Genomic DNA, 19518 nt, shown 5'->3' with positions numbered 1-19518 from the left:
TATATATAAAGCATATATAAAAGCCCCTGAAGGCTTTTGAGAGGTAAACTGCAAAGCATTGACTAAATATATCATTTGGCCAATTTTCCCGTGACAATTTAGTTTGGTGCCCTTTGACTGAGACATTCTTTTTTTTTTTTCCTTTAAAAAAAATAAAATAAAACTAACACGTACCTCTCACCTGGCTGAAGGCTTAACAAAAACTTGAAAGACTTCCCTAGACTACAGTGCCAACAGAGTGGGAAATCTGGGCACAGGGCCTAAATCCAGATGCGACTTCTCCAAGACCAGAAAAGTAGACTAATATTATTAGCTGCATTTTGTTTTGATGTTAAGTGAATAATGAAAAGGGCTAAAGGACACCATGACTATCTGGGAAATAAAGAATGCCAGGTGGTGGTATGCCCTGTTGCAGGCAGAAGGAGGCATTTGAGTTTGCTATTGAGTTAAAGGAAGAATTTGTCTTGGTCTGTGAATCAGGCGCAATCTGTTCACTAAGTTAGAGGTTGCAGAGTAGCTTACCCTCAAGTGAGATAACATGTGCCTGTGCTTGCCATTTCCACAATAGGCATGCAGTTGCTTTCTTGAGATGGTTTACTTCATTACACAAATTCTTTCTAATATTAGACCATAGGTTTTTCTTTATTGTGGTAAAACATTATATAGCATTAAATTTACCATATTAGCCATTTTTAAGTGTATAGTTCAATAGCATTAAGTACATTCACATCATTGTGCAACACAGTTCTAGAACTTTTTATCTTGCAAAACTGAAACTCTATACCAACTAAACACTAATTTTTGCCTCTCCAACCCCCTAGCCCTTGGCGACCACATTTCTACTTTCTGTTTCTATGGTTTTGACTGCTTAAGATACTTCATATGGTTAGACTCCTACAATATTTATCCTTCTGCAACTGGCTTATTTCATTTGGTGTAACTTGAGGTTCACCCGTGATGAGGCATGGGACAGAATTTCCCTATTTTTAAAGGCTGAGTAATATTCCATTATGTATATACTCCACATTTTCTTTATTCATTAATCTGTTGATGAACATTTGGGTGGCTTCCACCTCTTGGCTCTGTGAATAATGCTGCAATGAACATAGATATGCAACTACCTCTCAAGATCCTGCTTTGAATTCCTTTGGATAATACCTAGAAGTGGAATTGTTGGATCATATGGTAATTTTATTTTTAATTTTTTGAGAAACCTCCATGTTATCTTCCATAATAACTGCACATTCTCACCAACAGTACATACGAGTTTCAATTTCTCCACATCCTCAACAAGCTTTGTTATTTTGTTCTTTTGATAGTGGTTATTCTAACGGGTGTGAGCTGATGTCTCATTGTGGTTTCAATTTGCATTTACTTATAATTAGGGATGTTGATCATCTTTTCATAGGACATAGGTATTTATAAGAACAAATATTTTGTGCAAAATAATATGGGGAAAAATTAAGGTAGTAAGGTTGAGGGTGAATCTTGTGGCCATGGTAAGAACATATTTTCTTTTTAATGTGGGATTGTATTTGAAAACTCTCACACAGTTTAATCATTTTGTTCTGCCATTATTTGGCCATCCTTGTACTTTCTGACTTGGTCCTCCATGAGAAGGTAACATCTGAGTTTGTGAGTCATTAATTGTCAGGATTAGAAATAATTTAGTAGATCTTCTAATTGTAACATCTGCATTTTACAGTTGAGTAAACTTTGGATTAAAAAGTGAAAAAAATTCAATTGAGAGCAATATCTTGATATAAGGGGAAAATCCTTCTGATTACTGAGAATTTTAGTTTCCTGGCTTCATTGAGGTATAATTGACAAATAAAATTGTGTATATTTAAGATATACAATGTTATAATTTTATATAAATATACATTGTGAAATGATTATTACAATCAAGTTAGTTAACACTTCCATTACCTTACATAGTTACCATTTTTAAAAATGGTGAGAACCTTTAAGGTTTACTTTCTAAGCAAATGTCACGTATACAATACAGCATTTATTATTACCTATAGACACAATGCTGTACATTAGATCCAAAGAACTTATTCATGTTATAATGGGAAGTTTTTAACCATTTGACCAACATCACCCTATTTCTCCCACCACTAAGCACCCAGCAACCACCATCCTACTCCACATCTATAAGTTCGATTGTTTTTTAGATTCCTCACGTAAGTGAGATCATATAGTATTTCCCTTTCTCTGTCCAACTTTTTCGCTTAGCATGATGCCCTCAAGTTGCACCCATGTTATCACAAATGGCAAGATTTCCTTCCTTTTTATAGCTGAATAATATTCCATTGTATGTGTGTATATGTGTGTATCTATATGTGTATATATATGTGTATAAGTATATATATGTATATATGTGTATATATATGTGTATATATATACACACACACATATTTCCAATAAAATCCAAGTATATACATACACGTGTATATATATACGCATATATACATACACGTGTATATATATATAATATATATATACGTATATATATTATATATATACACACTTTCTTTAGCCATTCATCTGTTGCTGGACACTTAGGTTGTTTCCATATCTTTGCTATTGTGAATAATGCTTTAATAAACATGAGGGTGCAGATATCTCTTTGAGATACTGACTTCATTTTCTGTGGATATATACCCAGAAGTGAGATTGCTGCATGATATGTTATTCTTATTTTTAATGTTTTGAGGAACTTCCATACTCTTTTCCATAATGGTTATGCCAATTTACATTTCCACCAACAGTGCACAAGAGCTCCCTGAGGAACCTGAGGTTTTCTTCATGTCCTCGCTAACACTTGTTATTTCTTGTCTTTTTGATGATAGTCACCCTAACAGGTGTGAAGTGATATTTCATTTTGATTTGTATTTCTATGATGATTAATGACGTTGAAAACTTTTTTTATGTAATTGATGACTGTTTGTATGTCATTTTTGAGAAAATGTCTATGTATGTCCTTTGCCCACTTTTTAATTGGACTATTAGGTTTTTTTTTTCCATTAAATTGTATGAGTTCTTACATATTTTGGATATTAACCCCTTGTCAGATATGTGGTTTGGAAATATTTTATCCCATTCTGTAAGTTGCCTTTTCATGTTTTAATTGTCTCCTTTGCTGTGCGGAAGCTTTGAAAAACTTAAATTCTAGTTTCCATTATTAAATAGTTTTATGGAATCCAGAAATATTTAGGAGGTTTCGGTTTCTGAAACCCTGTGGTTGAACATATTTTGAATAATTGCCACAATTTTTCTGAGATCTCTGCAAGATGTTTTGTTTTGTAATCTCCTCCTTTTTTGTGGCTCTGATGAAAATCGTTGAGTGCTAGGCTTTGGAATCAGACCAGATTGTTTGGCTTATATACCTTATAATTAAAACAAACATTAACTTTTACTTTTACTTTTGTTTTGAGAGCACTGAGAGCAAATTCATATATGTGATCTCATGATGGCAGAGGGTTAGGAATATAAGAGCAGATCAGTTCAGCTCCTATCTTGTGGCAGGTGCTGTTCTGGGCCTTATGGGGTTTAAACAATCTCAACAAATATGGACAGGGTCCTCAAAACTAGTGCAGGCCTGACTATTCTTTCCAGAGTATCCTGTGTGTATTAGTCAGGGTTCTCTAGAGAAAAAGAACCAAATACGTACACACACACACAGATATGTATATACACACACACATACACACACACACACACATATGTATATGTATATACTTGCACATACACATACACATGCACACACACATACACACATATACATATAGAAAGAGATTTATTATGAGGAATTGGCTCATATGGTTATAGAGGCTGAGAAATCCCAAGATCTCTAGTTAGAAAGCTGGAGATCCAAAATTGCTGACGGTATAGTTTCAGGCTGAAAGCCAGCAGGCTCACGACCCAAGAAGAGCTGATGTTTCATTTTGAGTCCAGAGGCTGGAAAAGACTGATGTTCCAGCTCAATGCAGTCAGGCAAGAGAAGTCCCCTTTCACTCAGCATTTTTCTTCTATTTGGATCTCAACTTGATTGGAGGAAGCCCACCTACATTAGGGAGGGCAGTCTGCATTACTCAGTCTACTAATTCAGATGTTAATCTCATCCAGAAATACCTTCACAGACACCCAGAATAACGTTTAACCAAATATCTGGACACCCTGTGGCCCAGTCAGGTTAAAATATTAAATTAATAAGTACACTATGATTGCCACTGAGGGTTTCCAGGATGACTTTGGGGACATATGGACAAGTTGGCTAGCTGTGTGACCTTGGGCAAGTTATTTAACTTCACTGTGCCTCAGTTTTCTCATTTGTAAGGTAAAGATGATAATATTTCCTCCCTCACTGGATTGTCTTGAGGATTAAATGAATTAGTATTTGTAAAATGTTTAGAAGCATGAATGGCAAGTTGTAAATGGAACATGTTAAATGTGATTTTAACATATTTTAATAGTTGTCTATTTATTTTGATGTACAGTAAAAAGAAATACAACTGGCTTGATTTCAAGTATATTTTTGGTCAGAATGAGGCTAAGTAAAAAACAGTAAGTTGATTTCAAGACAAATAGTAAGTAAATACTACTATAGGAGGTATGTGGAAATGATAAAAACTGTGACAATGGAAAAAGTAAGTGATAACATTTAGAAAATACCCAATTTTCTGAGGAATTTCCTGGAACTGAAAGCTTTCCTGGGATGTAGAACATTTAGTACCAAAACTGGGTAAGTCCCCAGTAAACCAGGATGGTTGGTCACCCTGTAAACAACTACAGCCTGATATTTATCCCACAAGCATTTTTTGAACACTTGTATTGTTCCATGCAGTGGGAGCTTCCAAAGGACCCCGCCTCTAATGCGCTCTAAGTAGAGTGGACCCCAGTCCATATCCTGCCACTGACATGCTTGTTATTTTAAGCAAGTCTCTTTGGCTTCTTTCAACCTGTGTTTCTTAGTGTACAAAAGAAGTGGTTGAAATAATGATCTCTAAAACCCTTCCAGCACTGGAGTTCTTTGATATGAAGCACAGAGTACATCTGCTACTGTTAAAATCTCAACTCCCACTGATGGCCAGCATGAGAAAAGAACAATGAGCAAAGCATGCATTGTAATTCTTTTCTTAGCTCTCAGTTCCAGCCTGAGGTAGGGGAGCCTCTTCTATGCTCCCAACCAACGAAAACTCTGACACAAAATGATTATCCCAAATGTAGGATCCCTTAGAAATGCCTGAATAATGTATGTGGCCTAGGAAATTGGCAGAAGAGAGACTTCTCAATAGGCTCAAACATGTAAGATTTACATAAGAAGTACCTGCACAATTTATTAGGGTGAGAGGAGATGTTTATGAGGTCAGGAAATACAGGTTGCTGTAATTGTGGTTGTGTTTAGAAGTTGAAAATGAATCTTTGGTGGCTGGACCAGGATAAATTATTTACTTGGTTGATTAAGAGACTATCATCTAGAGTGTTGTTTCTCTTCGTCCAATAACCTTTCAAAGTTGGCAATATTCCAAATTTCAGGCAAGTTATGTTTCACAGGAGTATAACTCACTCCCCATCTGTTTTTGTGTGACTAAAATCATCTTACAGTTGTAGCTTGGAAAAACTATCTCACACAAATTGTTATTTATATATGTATTTTTCCAGAGTCAATTTAATGCAACAAATATCTAGAGTGCTAGTTATGAGCTCAATTCTGTGAAGTCATGAAGAGGAATAAGAATCTCAGTTGCTAGGAGCCTTGGCTAAGAGAAGCTCGACAGGAATCCAGTCATCCACATTATATTGATGTTGCCATTTGTGGAGAATCTGATTATTTTTACTTGGAATTGAGGTTTGCCTTCTGTGAGATATGGTGGACAGGAATAAGGCTCTGGGTACTGGCCAGTCTAAGAAGAGTTTCTTGGCTCCTGAGAACTTAGTTTTCAGGAGTCCTGTCTTTTTTCATAATAAACCTCTTCTAAAGCTTGTAATGCCCAGACTTCCTTCAGACAACATTCTAATTATAGCTCCCCTGAGTCACTGGAGGTTTTTAGAACCAGAATGTTGAGAGAGAGAGAGAGAGATAGACTATAAAAGCAGGCTTACTAGTGTGGGGGTATAGCTCAGGGGTAGAGCATTTGACTGCAGATCAAGAGGTCCCTGGTTCAAATCCAGGTGCCCCCTGTGCATTTGTGTTTTTGTTTCAGAAGAACATGGATTCACTTTGACTTCTTATCTTCAGAAGAACATGGATTCACTTTGACTTCTTATCTTCTATGGCTCATGGCTGATTGACTAATAACTAATGTCCCTTGCTTGCATTCTTAGTACATGCCAGTCTAGGCCCTTTACATTGGTTCTCCTCTATTTCTGACCACAGTTTTACAAGATACATACTTGTTTGCATGTATTTCCATTTTACATGAGGAGGCTGAGACTTGGAGATACTTATTAATTCACTCAAGGTCAAAAAGCTATAAAGGGCAGATGCAGGATTTGAACCCAGAGCACACACTCTCACTGACTTAAGTATACTACACATACTGCTCTCCTAATGTTAAAATATTTGTGACAAACTCCTACTAGGCAATGTTCCCACAGTCCTGTGATTGCCCATTGAGTTTTAGAACCTGCTGGCCACAAGGAAAACCAGGGACTTAGTGACTGTGCCCATACTTTGCGTTGCCCTGGGGAAAGCGAAGGAATAGAGTTTTATCCACAGAACATTTGCAGGGAGGTGAACAAGAACCGGTCTGAAGTTTAAGGAACTGCATTTTTCTGCTTTAAAGCTTAAGGATTTCTATTACCTTCCATCCCCTGTTCATTTCCTACAGCCAAGTACCCCCACATTGGGTAACTTCATTCAGGACCCAGGCATGGAGCCAGAAGTCAGGTGTAACTGCCACCCATAATACAGGCAATGCTCTGTTTTTATATCAGTCTGAACAACATACACTGGGCACTTACTATGTACCAGAACCATGCAAAATGTGAGCCCAGAGGTGAATAAGACATTAGCCCCTGCCCTCATTGAGGGTGTAGGCATGTAGAATAAGAAAATAGAGTCTATGAGCTATACCTAGCTGTGATAGGTGCAGTAACACACAAGAGGCAGTGATTACATCTGTTCAGAGGAGGGGAGGTGAAGGTAAGCGTCTGGAGCAGCTGATGGCCAATCAGGGTTTCAAAGATGAATAATATCTTACAGATGGAGGGTGGAATGGAGGTGGGGTTGTGGAGAGGGGTGGTTGCAATTCCAGGCAGAGGAAACAGCTCAGCAGAGGCTGAAGCCAGGTAGATGCAGATGGAGGCAGCTGGAGCACAAAATGTGATATGGGGAGTGTCAAAAGATAACGCTGAAGCTGAGGAGGCAGGTAAAAATCAGATGAGAAGAACTGCATGTTGTGCTAAGAGACTTTATTGTGAAGGCGTTTAAAGGGCAGTGATCTAGATGGACTTAGTTTTCCAACAGGCTGCTCTGGAAGCAGTACAGGGTGGATGTTGGGGTGGAGGCCGGGAGGGTATTTAGGAGGTGGTGGCACTGACAATGCAGGGGTGGAGATGGATTTGAGCAATGTCAAAGATAAAATCAATAGCATCTACTGATTCACTGGAACTGGGGAGGAGAGGGTGGGAGGAGCCTAGAGTTGACTTAAGTGTTTTGGTCTAGATGACTGAGTACAGGATGGTGGCATCTCCAACCAAGATAGGAAGGAGACTGCTCAGCTGGTTAAGCAGCTAGGCAATGTTCCCACAGTCCCGTGATTGCCCATAGAGTTTTAGAACCTGCTGGCCCTAAGCTGGAATCCTGGCCCTACCACCTGCTAGCTGTGTGACCTAGGGCTAGATATTCAAATCAATCTGTGACTCAGTTTCCATCCTGTGTACTACTACTCGTGCCTATTTTATAGGATTTTTGTAACAATTACATGGAGGTTGTCGGTAGAACTTTTAGTACCATGCCTGGCATATTGAAAATGCCCAACATATGTGAGCTATTATTATTACAACAAAGCAAAATAGATGGAGAGGCAGGTTTGGATCAGAAGATGATAAGCTTAGGTTTGGGTATACTGGATTTGAAATCTGAGGCTCCTGTTGGGCATCAGATTGGGTGGGTGCTGGGAGTGGGTGTCTGGGGCCCTCAGACAGCTTGTGAGCTGGAGCTCTGGCTGCTGCTTGTTCCCTGGCCCCATGGCAGCTGACAGACCTCATCAGGGAAAATTTGTTGCAATGACAAAAATTTCCTTGACCTTTTGCTCAATCTTGGAGATGGACGAGATTGAGGTCTCAGATTGGAACGCAAAGGAATAGGAATCAGAGGTGTTCAAAATTGAGTTTTGGGCTTTGGAACATTGAAGGTGCTTTGTTTTTCTTTTTGGTGTTTTTTTGCTTGTTTGTTTTGTCTTTTTTTTTTTTTTATACTGAAGTGAGATAGTTGGTCCTGGATGAGGTCCCTATTGAAAATCTGATAAAAATATGCACAATATACAATATGTGCAAATACATAATATTTGCCTATAATTTCAGAATTGCACATGAACATCGGAAGTCAATTTGTGGATACCCAGTTCAGATCCCCTCCATGTCCAATACTTGCTGGTAGCCTGTAATGCTCAAAACATTCATTGATGTGCCCAGAGATCTATGGGCAGCTGGTGGTGTATTTTTTTAAAGCTGGAATATTAGACTGAGGATACAGCATTGAGCTTCAGATGCTGGGAAGAGAATGAGTATAAATGCTCTGGGGAAAACAAAAGATGGTACAGCTAGGAGGAAACTGGGGATGAGTTTAAATTCAAAAGGAATCTTGGACACCAAAGGTATTTATGAGGTGTTTTGCAGGTCATAAAAATGGAATAAATGTTTTTTTGAAGACTATTGGTGTCAAGGGGGTGTAGCTCAGTGGTAGAGCATTTGACTGCAGATCAAGAGGTCCCTGGTTCAAATCCAGGTGCCCCCTATGACATGCTTTTGCTCCTCTCGGCAGCTTCATTAAAAGTCCTGGACTAGGGTAAGGCAAGCAAGGTGCGTAAGGCTCAAAATTTAAGCAGATGCTTACTCTCAGGTTCATGCAAGTGCCTTGTCTCACTAGTTCCTTTATAGCAGAGCTATCATCTCACATAAACTCACCCTGCCTCTAATATGCACACACAAACCCAGTCATAAACCATGACACATACACACACACGTGTGCTTTCTTACATGTGTCTTTATCTCTTCTTTCCTGTATATTCAATCTTATTAACCAGGCACTTTTTCTCTCCCTTTCTTCAAGTTTTTTTATTTATTTTAGGTTTCATGGAAGAGTTTATAAATTCTGTAAATTTTAGATTTGCAGAAGAATTGTTAAGTTAGCAACAGAGAGGTTTTGTATACCCTTTACCTACCTTGCAACATGTTAACATGTTACATAATCATGGTATATTTATCAAAACTATGAAATTAAATGTTTGAGGTGATGGATATGCTAATTACCCCAATATGATCATTATACACTGGATACATTTATCAAGATATCACACTGTATCACAATTATTATATGTCCATTAAAGGTAATAATAAAATAAAAAAGAAATAAATGCTGGTCCAACATTATTTAGTTTTATTTTTACTTTGTGTCAGTATAGACTAGATGTATATATTTATGGGTTACATGAGATATTTTGATACAGGCATGCAATGGTGCAACACTGTTAACCAAATGACAGACTATTCAGATTTCTCCAGTTTATTTTTTTCTGCTATTTTTTTTTCTGCTCCAGGATTCAATCCAGGATACCATGTTGCATTTAGTTGCTATCTTTGTAATGTCTCAGTCTTCTTCAGACTGTGACAGTTTCTCAGTCTTCTCTTGTTTTTGTCATTTTTCTTTTAACCTTGACATTTATGAAAAATCCTGGTTAAATATTTTGCAGAATGTCCTCACTTTGGATTTGTCATGATTAGACTGGGGTAGTGAATTTTTAGAAAACCTGTCACAAGGATAATGTGCCATTTTTTTCATATCACATCAGGGGTGGAAGATAAGGCTGCAACGATTTAAGGTTCTGCTACACTGGTAGAACTTTTAGGGCCGGGTGTGGTAGCTCATGCCTGTAATCCCAGCCCTCTGGGAGGCCTAGGAGGGCAGATCACCTGAGGTCAGGAGTTCGAGACCAGCCTGGCCAACATGGTGAAACCCCGTCTCTACTAAAAGTACAAAAATTAGCCAGCCATGGTGGCTGGCACCTGTAATTACAGTTACTCAGGAGGCTGAGGCAGGAGAATTGCTTGAACCAGGGAGGTGGAGGTTGCAGTGAGCTGAGATGGTGCCACTGCACTCCAGCCTGGGAGACAAGAGCAAGACTCCATCTCAAACAAAACAAAACAAAAAACAAACAAACAAAAAAAACTTTTAGGAGTCCAGCATCTGGGGCATATCAGCATATGCCTTCTAAAGTGAAAGATGTAGCTATGCCTTACACTGCTCACCACACAGAACAAGGCCCATTGCTTGGTGGGCCACTTTGGATTTTGGTGGCAATGTATTTTGATGTGCTTCTTTGGTATATTTACCAGATAACAATAACCCATAAGACTGTCAGGTTTTAGTGGATCCCGGACCAAGAAAATGGTCTGCAGTAAGAGTAGACTATAGTGAAATCTGGTCTTCCATTTGAGTGTTATGACTTAGTATTGAAAGTGTATGTGTTTACAGGTATGCTCATTATAGCACTATTCACAATAGCAAAGATATGAAATCAACCCAAATGCCCATCAGTGATAGACTGGATAAAGAAAATGTGGTACATATACACCATGGAATACTATGCAGTCATAAAAAGGAATGAGATCATGTCCTTTGCAGGGAATGGAGGGAACTGAAAGACCTTATCCTCTGTAAAATAACACAAGAACAGAAAACCAAACACTGCATGTTCTCACTTATAAGTGGGAGCTGAACAATGAGAACACATGGACGCAGGGAAGGGAACAACACACAATGGGGCCTGTCAGGGCGAGGGGGAGGAAGAGCATCAAGATAAATAGCTAATGCATACGGGGCTTAATACCCAGGTGATGGGTTGATAGTTGCAGCAAACAATGATGGCACACATTTACGTATTAAGAAACCTGCATGTCCTGCACAGGTATCCTGGAACTTAAAATAAAATAAAATTAAGGGCTGGGCGCGGTGGCTCACGCCTGTAATCCCAGCACTTTGGGAGGCCAAGGCGGGCCAATCACTTGAGCTCAGGAGTTTGAGACCAGCCTGGCCAACATGGCAAGGCAGAGGTTGCAGTGAGCTGAGATCATGCCACTGCACTCCAGCCTGGGTGACAGAGTAAGATTCTGTCTCAAAAAACAACAACAACAACAAAAAATTAAGTTAAAAAATAAAAAAGAAAGTGTGTGTGTCTAGAAGCTGAGAGTAGTTTGGTGGGGTAGGTTGTGGAGATGTTGGTCAAAGGACACAAAATTTCACCTAGACTGGAGGAAAAATTCAAGAGGTCTATTGTACAACATTGTGGTTATAGTTAATAAAAATGTATTGTATACTTGAACATTGCTGAGGATAGAAAATGACTGAGGTGAGTCTCAATCAATTTAGAGGTTTATTTCACCAAGGTTGAGGATGTGCCTGGGCAAAAGGAACACAAAATCACAGCAACATCTGTGATCTGTGCTGTTTTCAAAGAGGATTTAGGGACTTCAATATTTAAAGCGGAAAGAGCAGGCAGTAGGGGACGGAGGACAGAAAAAGGGAAGAAGAGTAGGTAAGAGGCAAGTGGTTGCACCTCTCTGAGGCTTTGTGCAGGGTTCACTGAATTCATATTTTACATGTGAAAAGAGGGGGTAGAGAAATAGTCAACTATGCCTTCATCTCTTGCTCCGTGAATATGAATTTTTACATAAGATGAAGTAAAGATAGAGTAGAGGAAGCAGTCAAATATGCATTTGTCTCAGGTGAGCATAGAGATGACTTCTAGTCCTATCTTTGTCCTGTACCTGTGAAAATACAGGACAACATTGATTTATATTGTCAGGGTGAAATTCCATAGAACACTGTTTTAAGGTAAAGATCTTGGGATCCACAAGGAATTTCCTTCTGAGCAAGTAAGGGAGGCCTCCTAGGGTGGTATATGAACTTCTGTCTTTGGAGCTATCTATTTAGAAAAAAAAAGGGAGACAGTTTTGCATGACTCAGTTCCCAAGCTTAACTTTTCCCGTTGGCATAGTGAGTTTGGAGTTCCTGAGATTTTATTTTTCTTTCACAAGATATACAGTCATGCATCACTTAACGGCAGGGCTAGGTTCTAAGAAATGTGTCGTTAGGTGACTTATTCATTGTGCAAACATCATAGCAATGTATTTACACAAACCTACTACACACCTAGGTTCTATGGGATAGCCTATTGCTCCTAGGTTACAAGCCTGTACGGCATGTTACTGTACTGAACACTGTAGGCAATTATAACACAATGGTAAGTATTCATGTATCTAAGCATACCTAAGATAGGAAAGACAGAGTAAAAATGCCATATAAAAGATTAAAATACTACTGTTGCACTTACCATGAATGGAGTTTGCAGAACTGGAAGTTGTTCTGGGTAAGTTACCAGGTGAGCGGTAAGTGAATATGAAGGCCCACACCATTACTGCACACTACTGTAGACTTTATAAACACTATATACTTAGGCTACAGTAAACTTATTTTTAACAATTTTTTTTTTAATAATAAATTAACTTTAGCTACTGTAACTTTTTTACTTTGTAAACTTTAAAAATTTTTTAAAAACTTTTTGGCTGTTGTGTAATAATACTTAGCTTAAAACACAAATACATTGTACAGATGTAGAAAAATATTTTCTTTCTTTATATCCTTATCCTATAAGCTTTTAAAAATTTTTACAATTTTTAAATTTTTATTTTTTTTATTTTAAAGAAATAGAGACTGAGTCTCAGTATGTTGCCCAGGCTGGTCTTGAACTGGGCTCAAGGGATCCTTCTGCCTTGGCCTCAAAAAGCGCTGGGATTACAGGTGTGAGCCACCCCACAGAGTCAATTTGTTTGTTTGTTTTTTTACATTTTAAACTTTTTGGTTACTAAGATACAAACACACACATTAGCCTAGGCCTACACAGGGTCAGGATTGTCAATATCACTATTTTCTACCTCCACATCTTGTCCCACTGGAAAGTCTTCAGGAGCAATAATATGCACAGAGCTGTCATCTCTTGTGATAACAATGCCTTCTTCTGGAATTCCTCCTGAAGGACCTGCCTGAGGCTATTTTACAGTTAACTTTTTTTTTTTCTTTTTTAATATAAGTAGGAGTACACTCTAAAATAACAATAAAAAGGCCGGGCGCGGTGGCTCACACCTGTAATCCCAGCACTTTGGGAGGCCGAAGCAGGCGGATCACGAGGTCAGGAGATCAAGACCATCCTGGCTAACACGGTGAAACCCCGTCTCTACTAAAAATACAAAAAATTAGCCGGGCGTGATGGCGGGCACCTGTGGTCCCAGCTACTCCGGAGGCTGAGGCAGGAGAATGGTGTGAACCCGGGAGTCGGAGCTTGCAGTGAGCTCAGATCGCACCACTGCACTCCAGCCTGGGCGACAGAGCGAGACTCCGTCTCAGAATAAATAAATAAATAAATAAATAAAATAACAATAAAAAGTATAATATAGTTAATACATACACCAGTAACATAGTGCTTTCTCATTATCAAGTATTATGGACTTTACATAATTGTATGTGCTATACTTTTATATAACTGGCAGTAAAGTAGGTTTGTTTATCCTAGTATCCCCACACACGTGTAAGTAATACATTGCCCTACAATGGTATGACAGCTATGACTTCACTAGGCAATAGGAATTTTTCATTCCATTATAATCGTATGGGACCACTGACATACATGCAATCTGTTGTTGATGGAAACTTTGTTATGTGGCATGTGACTGTGTAAACAAATATATTTCAAATTATTTAGAAACTATGGTAATTTATTATGAGACAAGAATTAGGCATCTCATATTTAAAAAGCAACTTCTTTTTGTTTTTCTAAACAATTTTTTGAAAGATTCAACCTTGAAGACCACCTTGTCTATGCCTAGGAAGTAAAATGCAGAATCATTTTTTAACCATTTTTTTTTTACTTTGAGAAGTGTTTACTGCTCTGCCTTCCTTTCTAAACCTGTCCATGTGATTTTGTGATCTTTTCCCACTATAAAATCAAAATACCTTTATTGTATAAAACTTTAAACATACATCAAAGAATATAGGTAGAAAGAAATACAATTTGGCTGGATCTAAATCACTGTTTTTATTTTAACTGTTGTCTTTTTTATTTGTAATTGTGTTCAGGCACGTGAATGTGAGTGGGTTTTTTTTGTGTGTAAATATTTAACAAAAATTGGAATACATATGTATCAGGCTTATCTTAAGCAGAATGTCAAATCTTTTTGGCCTTGACTATTTCTAAGGCCTTTGGCCACCAATTCTTCCCTGGCTGTCAGTGGGTAACCAGATGTGTGGGCTCTACAAACTGCACACAGACAAAAATCCCTACTGTCCTTTACCTCCTGCCTACACTGGATGCCACTCACCTCCCACTCTTGGCTTCCCTCTTGCGTTTGAGGTGTGTGAATCCATGAGACCCACTTGGCGTCCCACATGGAGAATCTGGAAAGGTTGAGGAGTTAATGCACCGTGGGGAAAACCTTTCACCAATGAGATACAAACATTGAGGGGTAAATTCTTCTCCTTGGGACAGATTGTCCCGGGATGCAGTACATCATACACTCTCTTGAGAGGGAGCTTTATGAGATTAAGCAATCAGTTGCACTTGTTATCATGCGATGGCCAGCTTGGAAATACAACCTTGAGTTAACTTAACCCTGTTCCTCGGCTGCACCTTCTTTTACCTAACTCCTGCTCCCAGGGATTGAACTCTTTGAAAAAATATAGCACACAAGCTTCAGCTTCAAGCTCTAGGTTCTGGGGGTACTCAGGTGTAGCAGACAGTGTGGATGCTCTGCCAATTTCCCCTTAGCATTTACCACAATAGTTCACGCTGGCGGGATTCCAACTGCCAGTTTCTGCATCTCTTTTCCCAAGGGTTTTTCTGGCAGCCAGAGCCTATTCTGCACCCGTTCATGGCAAGCTGAATGTGCCAGAGAATTAATGGCCTGTGGGAGCATACCTCCAACAATGACTGACAGAAATTGTTGTTTAAATACCCAGATTCCTTACACCCTTTATGGGATAACTCTGAGCTGCAATACCTTCTAGATGGGCCCTAGAGTTCCTCAGTGGAATTAAGTCTGGTTTCCCACAGTATCATTTGCACAATAATGCAAGCTTGATGGGTTGCTTTCCATTTTACTTTCTTTCTCTACCAGTATATTCTGGGGTCACCTCCCCAATAAAGTTGCACTTGAATTATTGACTTGGGGTTTGGATCTATGGGAACCCAAACCAAGACATCAGCCTAAGATCTAAGATAAAATTTTTCTTCTCCTTCTCCTTCTTTTTTTTTTTTTTTTTTTTTTGAGACAGGGTCTCACTCTATCACCCAGGCTGGAGTGCAGTGGCATGATCATGGCTTAGTGCAGCCTTGACCTCCCCAGGCTCAGGTGATCCACCTATCGCAGCCTCTGAGTAGCTGGGACCGCAGGTGTGTGCCACCACGCCCGGCTAATTTTTGTATGTTTTGTAGAGATGAGGTTTTGCCATGTTGCCTAGGCTGGTCTTGAACTCCTGGGCTCAAGTGATCTTCCTGCCTTGGGCCTCCCAAAGTGCTGAGATTACAAGTGTGAGCTACCATGCTGGGCCAAAAGACATAATTTTTAAAAGAGTTATAAACTGACTTTTAAAATGTAATAGTATATCCTATTCATGACATTAGATATTCTGAAAATTTTCTAAACTATATGATTTAAATGCTACATGATATTTATCATGAATTAACAAAATTTATGAAAATAACATATTGGATATTTCCACTGTTTCCAACTTTTTTATCCAACTGTAATTGATCCAGCACTAAACAGAGCTAGTTGAGCTTTGTCCCATGGGTCAGAATTACAAATTAATAAGCCACAGATGGATCATTTGTACACATGATGGGAAAGAAATACTCCATATGGAAATTTCCCCTGACTTCTATTTAATGTTTTTTGAAGGTTGCAGTGTAGAATGGGTCCTTAGAGAAAAATCAAAGGATTCTCGATAATATTCTACTTTAAAAGAAAATGAATTGCATCCAAGCTTTCATTAAACAAGTTACTATCTCTGTCTCATCTCTCTTTGAAAATAAATGACTACTAAAGCTCAGTATGTGGTACTTTGCTACCTTATGGATTGTTTTATTCTGGGGCAAATTGGACTTCTTGCTTACAAAGGACTGTACTTCATTCACTGTAACACAATTAGGAAGTCTTTATAGTTTTATTCCAGCTCCCTGAAATGATCTGAGGTCAGCTAAGTAACTTTACTGGGCTTTGCATTCTTCTTATTTGTACATTGGGGATAATAATATTCCCTTTACTAAATAACATGTCAATAGAGTACATGGCACATAGTAATTGCCCTGTAAGTGATAACAATTCTTATTTTACAGTGACGTCTTTTTCAACGGTGAAAGGAGTAGGAGAGAGTGGGGCCTAAGAAATATTAAGGGGGGTGTAGGGACAAGACACGCAGATGTCTAGTTAGATTCAGGGGACATGCATGGTTCTCTGCTCAAAGATACCTCCTTTACACATTCTTCCTGTTGTGACAAACTTGGTCCCATACCTGTGAATGATCCCAGCCTTTCTACCCAAATCCTACTATAATCTAGCTCAGTGCTTCTCAAAGTGGATTAGCAGAATCAGCATCACCTTGGAACCGGTTAGAAATACTAATTATCAGTTTCTGCTCAAGAGCTGCTGAATAGAAACTCTGGGCGTGGCCCCCAGTAAGATGTGTTTTTAAAAGCCCTCCAGGTGATACTGGATGCACATTAAAGTTTGAGAAACGCTGATCTATCTTGAAACTTTAACCAGACCTACCCAGTCACTCCTCGCATAGCCAGCTCCTGGAGTCCTGCCTAATTTAGATTCCCCCCTCTCCTAGCTTTCATTCTGAGCTCTTACTATTTGTTTTGTCTCAACTATGCATTGCTCTCCAGCTCTGATTTTGATAGCTTGTCTTTAGCCTCATTCTAAGATGTTGGTTCTGACATATAATGTGATTTTGGCTTGCTCCTTGGTATCTGCATGCTTGCTTCAATTTATTTTGGTGCAGTTTATATCCTGGGACTTCAGTCTTTCTGGAGCTGGACCAGGAAGCCCATATTTCTACTGGGTTCCAACTCCTGCAGCAGGATTTGCCCATTACCAGCCCAACTTCCAGGCTCAGTTCTGCCCTGGGCTCTACAGCATGGGAGAAATAGAAGAACCTCTGCTGCTAGGACTCAGTCAAATGTGTAGTTCTTGCTTTGACTTTAGCCCAATTTCTATCTGGAGTTCCTGCCTTCGTTCCTAGCTCAGTGCCCCATTTCTTCTGGAGCTAGAGTTCTGCCTGGCTCTTTCGTTACTCTTAGTAGCTGGAGTCTTGCTCTTTAGTCAGTATATTAATGATGTATTTCTGCATTAAAATTACTCCCCAAACTTACTGGCTTAAAGCAGCAATAAACACTTATTATCTCACAATTTCAGAGAATCTGACATTCAGAAACAGCTTTGCTAGGTGATTGTGGCTTGAGGTCTCTCATGAGGTTGCAGTCAAGCTATTGAAGGGATGAAGACATGGCTGGGGATGGATGTACTGCCTCCAGGGTGGCTCACTCATGTGGTTGAAAAGCTAATGCTGGCTATTGGCAATAAGACCCAGCTCTTTGCCATCTATATGTCCCCATAGGACTGCTTGGGTGTCCTCGTGACATGGCATCTAGCTTCCCCTACAGTGAGTGACTGAAGAGAGAGTAAGACATGCTTTTTAGGATGTAGTCCCTGAAATCATAAACCATGATTTCTGTCACAATTTATTTGTTAGAATCAAGTCATTAAGGGTAGTCTATACTCAAAGGGACAGAAATTAGTCCCCACCTTTTGAAGGGATGAGTGTCAAATAATTTACAGGCGTATTTTCAAAACACCATAGTTAGTCTTTGGAGAAAGCTTCCTGCCAGTTGTCACTCAGTTATTAAGATGCTGCACTTTGCTGGCTCATTTCTGGCAAATTCTAGAGGCTGACCTTCGTCTTTGTCCAGGTATTCTGTACTCTACACCAGACAAATAGCCCTTTTAATCTTTTTCAGTACTTAATCCAGGTTGAATTGATATTGAAAGGACCTTATATTAATTAGAAAATTCAGCCATTTATTGAGTACTTACTGTAGGGATTGACAACAGGTACATTTGGTCATTCCCTTATTGCCTGTTTTTAACTTGGTGAATGTGACATGTCCTAACAACAAATGCCTTTGTCAATAAGATAATAATTTGAATTAATAAGTTTGAGTTTTTTGTATGCTAACCAGGCTCTGGCTGCCACATGAATGTATCCAGTTAGAGCATTACACAAAGCTGTCCAGCTGAGGGTCAGTAGTGGCTAAAATCCAGCTCCCACTCTGTAAGCCACAGAACTCCCTGGTTGGGGTTGCATGTGCCTAGAGGAAAGGGAACCTTTTTCTAATGAGAACAGTGAAAATAAATAAAAATCGAAACTGTTGGAACTTTAAATTATTTTGAGTCTTAGAGAAATGTGATTATGGGGCCTGAGTCACATGATAGGCAGCTGTAACCCAGACAGCTTTAACCTTTGTTTCTCCGATTATAGATTAGCCTTCTTCCTTACCTATCTTGTTTTGTAAAATGTTGTAACTAGCTACAGGGCACCAGGGCAGACCCCTTCCCTCTTACTGTTGATCTTCATTACAGATTAGCTTTCCTCTTACCTCTCATACAAATACCTCATGGTTATCACATTGTCTAAGACAAAATGTTAAGTATACTTTTTTATTTTATTGAAAAGGAAATAAAAACAAGCTGTATGGAAAAGAAAACAAACTGTCACTAATTCAATTGTTGCAACTCATAAACCAGCCTCGTATAAGAAATGCAATCCTGTTATATTTCTTTGTTTTGTTTCTATGTAAGCAAAACCCTAACTTTTAACTGCAGAGCACTGACCTCATTTCTCTGGAGTCTGTGTTTACCAGATGACCATTACCAGCTTTTCACTTGAATAAACTCTTTAAAAATGGATTCTGATCCTTTTGATTATTTCAGGTTGATAGCACAAATGTTCCATCAATTTGCTGAGCCTTAAACCCCTAAACTTTTTTTTTTTTCTTCTAATTCTTTTATAGGTGTGAATAGGCTAACAGTGGCCCTGGTTGTGTCTTTTTCCATTGCACATAAGAGAAACCCAACTCAAACTGGTTTTAGAAAAAAATTAACTTAACTGGCAAATCTAGGCTTTGTATTGGCTTTAAACATGGCTGGATCCATCTATCCAAGTCATGTTATCAGGAA

General features: G+C 38.9%; 1 protein-coding gene and 2 non-coding genes across 3 annotated transcripts in view; all 3 read left to right on the top strand.

Moving 5' to 3' along the window:
• Positions 1 to 19518, top strand: part of CPNE4 (copine 4) — a 767841-nt gene that overhangs the window by 46336 nt on the left and 701987 nt on the right. The gene's annotated exons all lie outside the window — the stretch shown is intronic.
• TRNAC-GCA (transfer RNA cysteine (anticodon GCA)) lies at positions 6115 to 6186 on the top strand. Its single transcript has one exon. It is a non-coding gene; the product is annotated as a tRNA-Cys (tRNA).
• On the top strand, positions 8894 to 8965 carry TRNAC-GCA (transfer RNA cysteine (anticodon GCA)). The gene has a single exon. It is a non-coding gene; the product is annotated as a tRNA-Cys (tRNA).

The sequence above is a fragment of the Pongo abelii genome, chromosome 2 (genome assembly GCF_028885655.2).
Source record: "Pongo abelii isolate AG06213 chromosome 2, NHGRI_mPonAbe1-v2.0_pri, whole genome shotgun sequence".
Taxonomy (NCBI): domain Eukaryota; kingdom Metazoa; phylum Chordata; class Mammalia; order Primates; family Hominidae; genus Pongo; species Pongo abelii.
The sequence above is the reverse complement of the archived record's forward strand: the minus strand, read 5'-3'. Positions and strand labels throughout refer to the sequence as shown.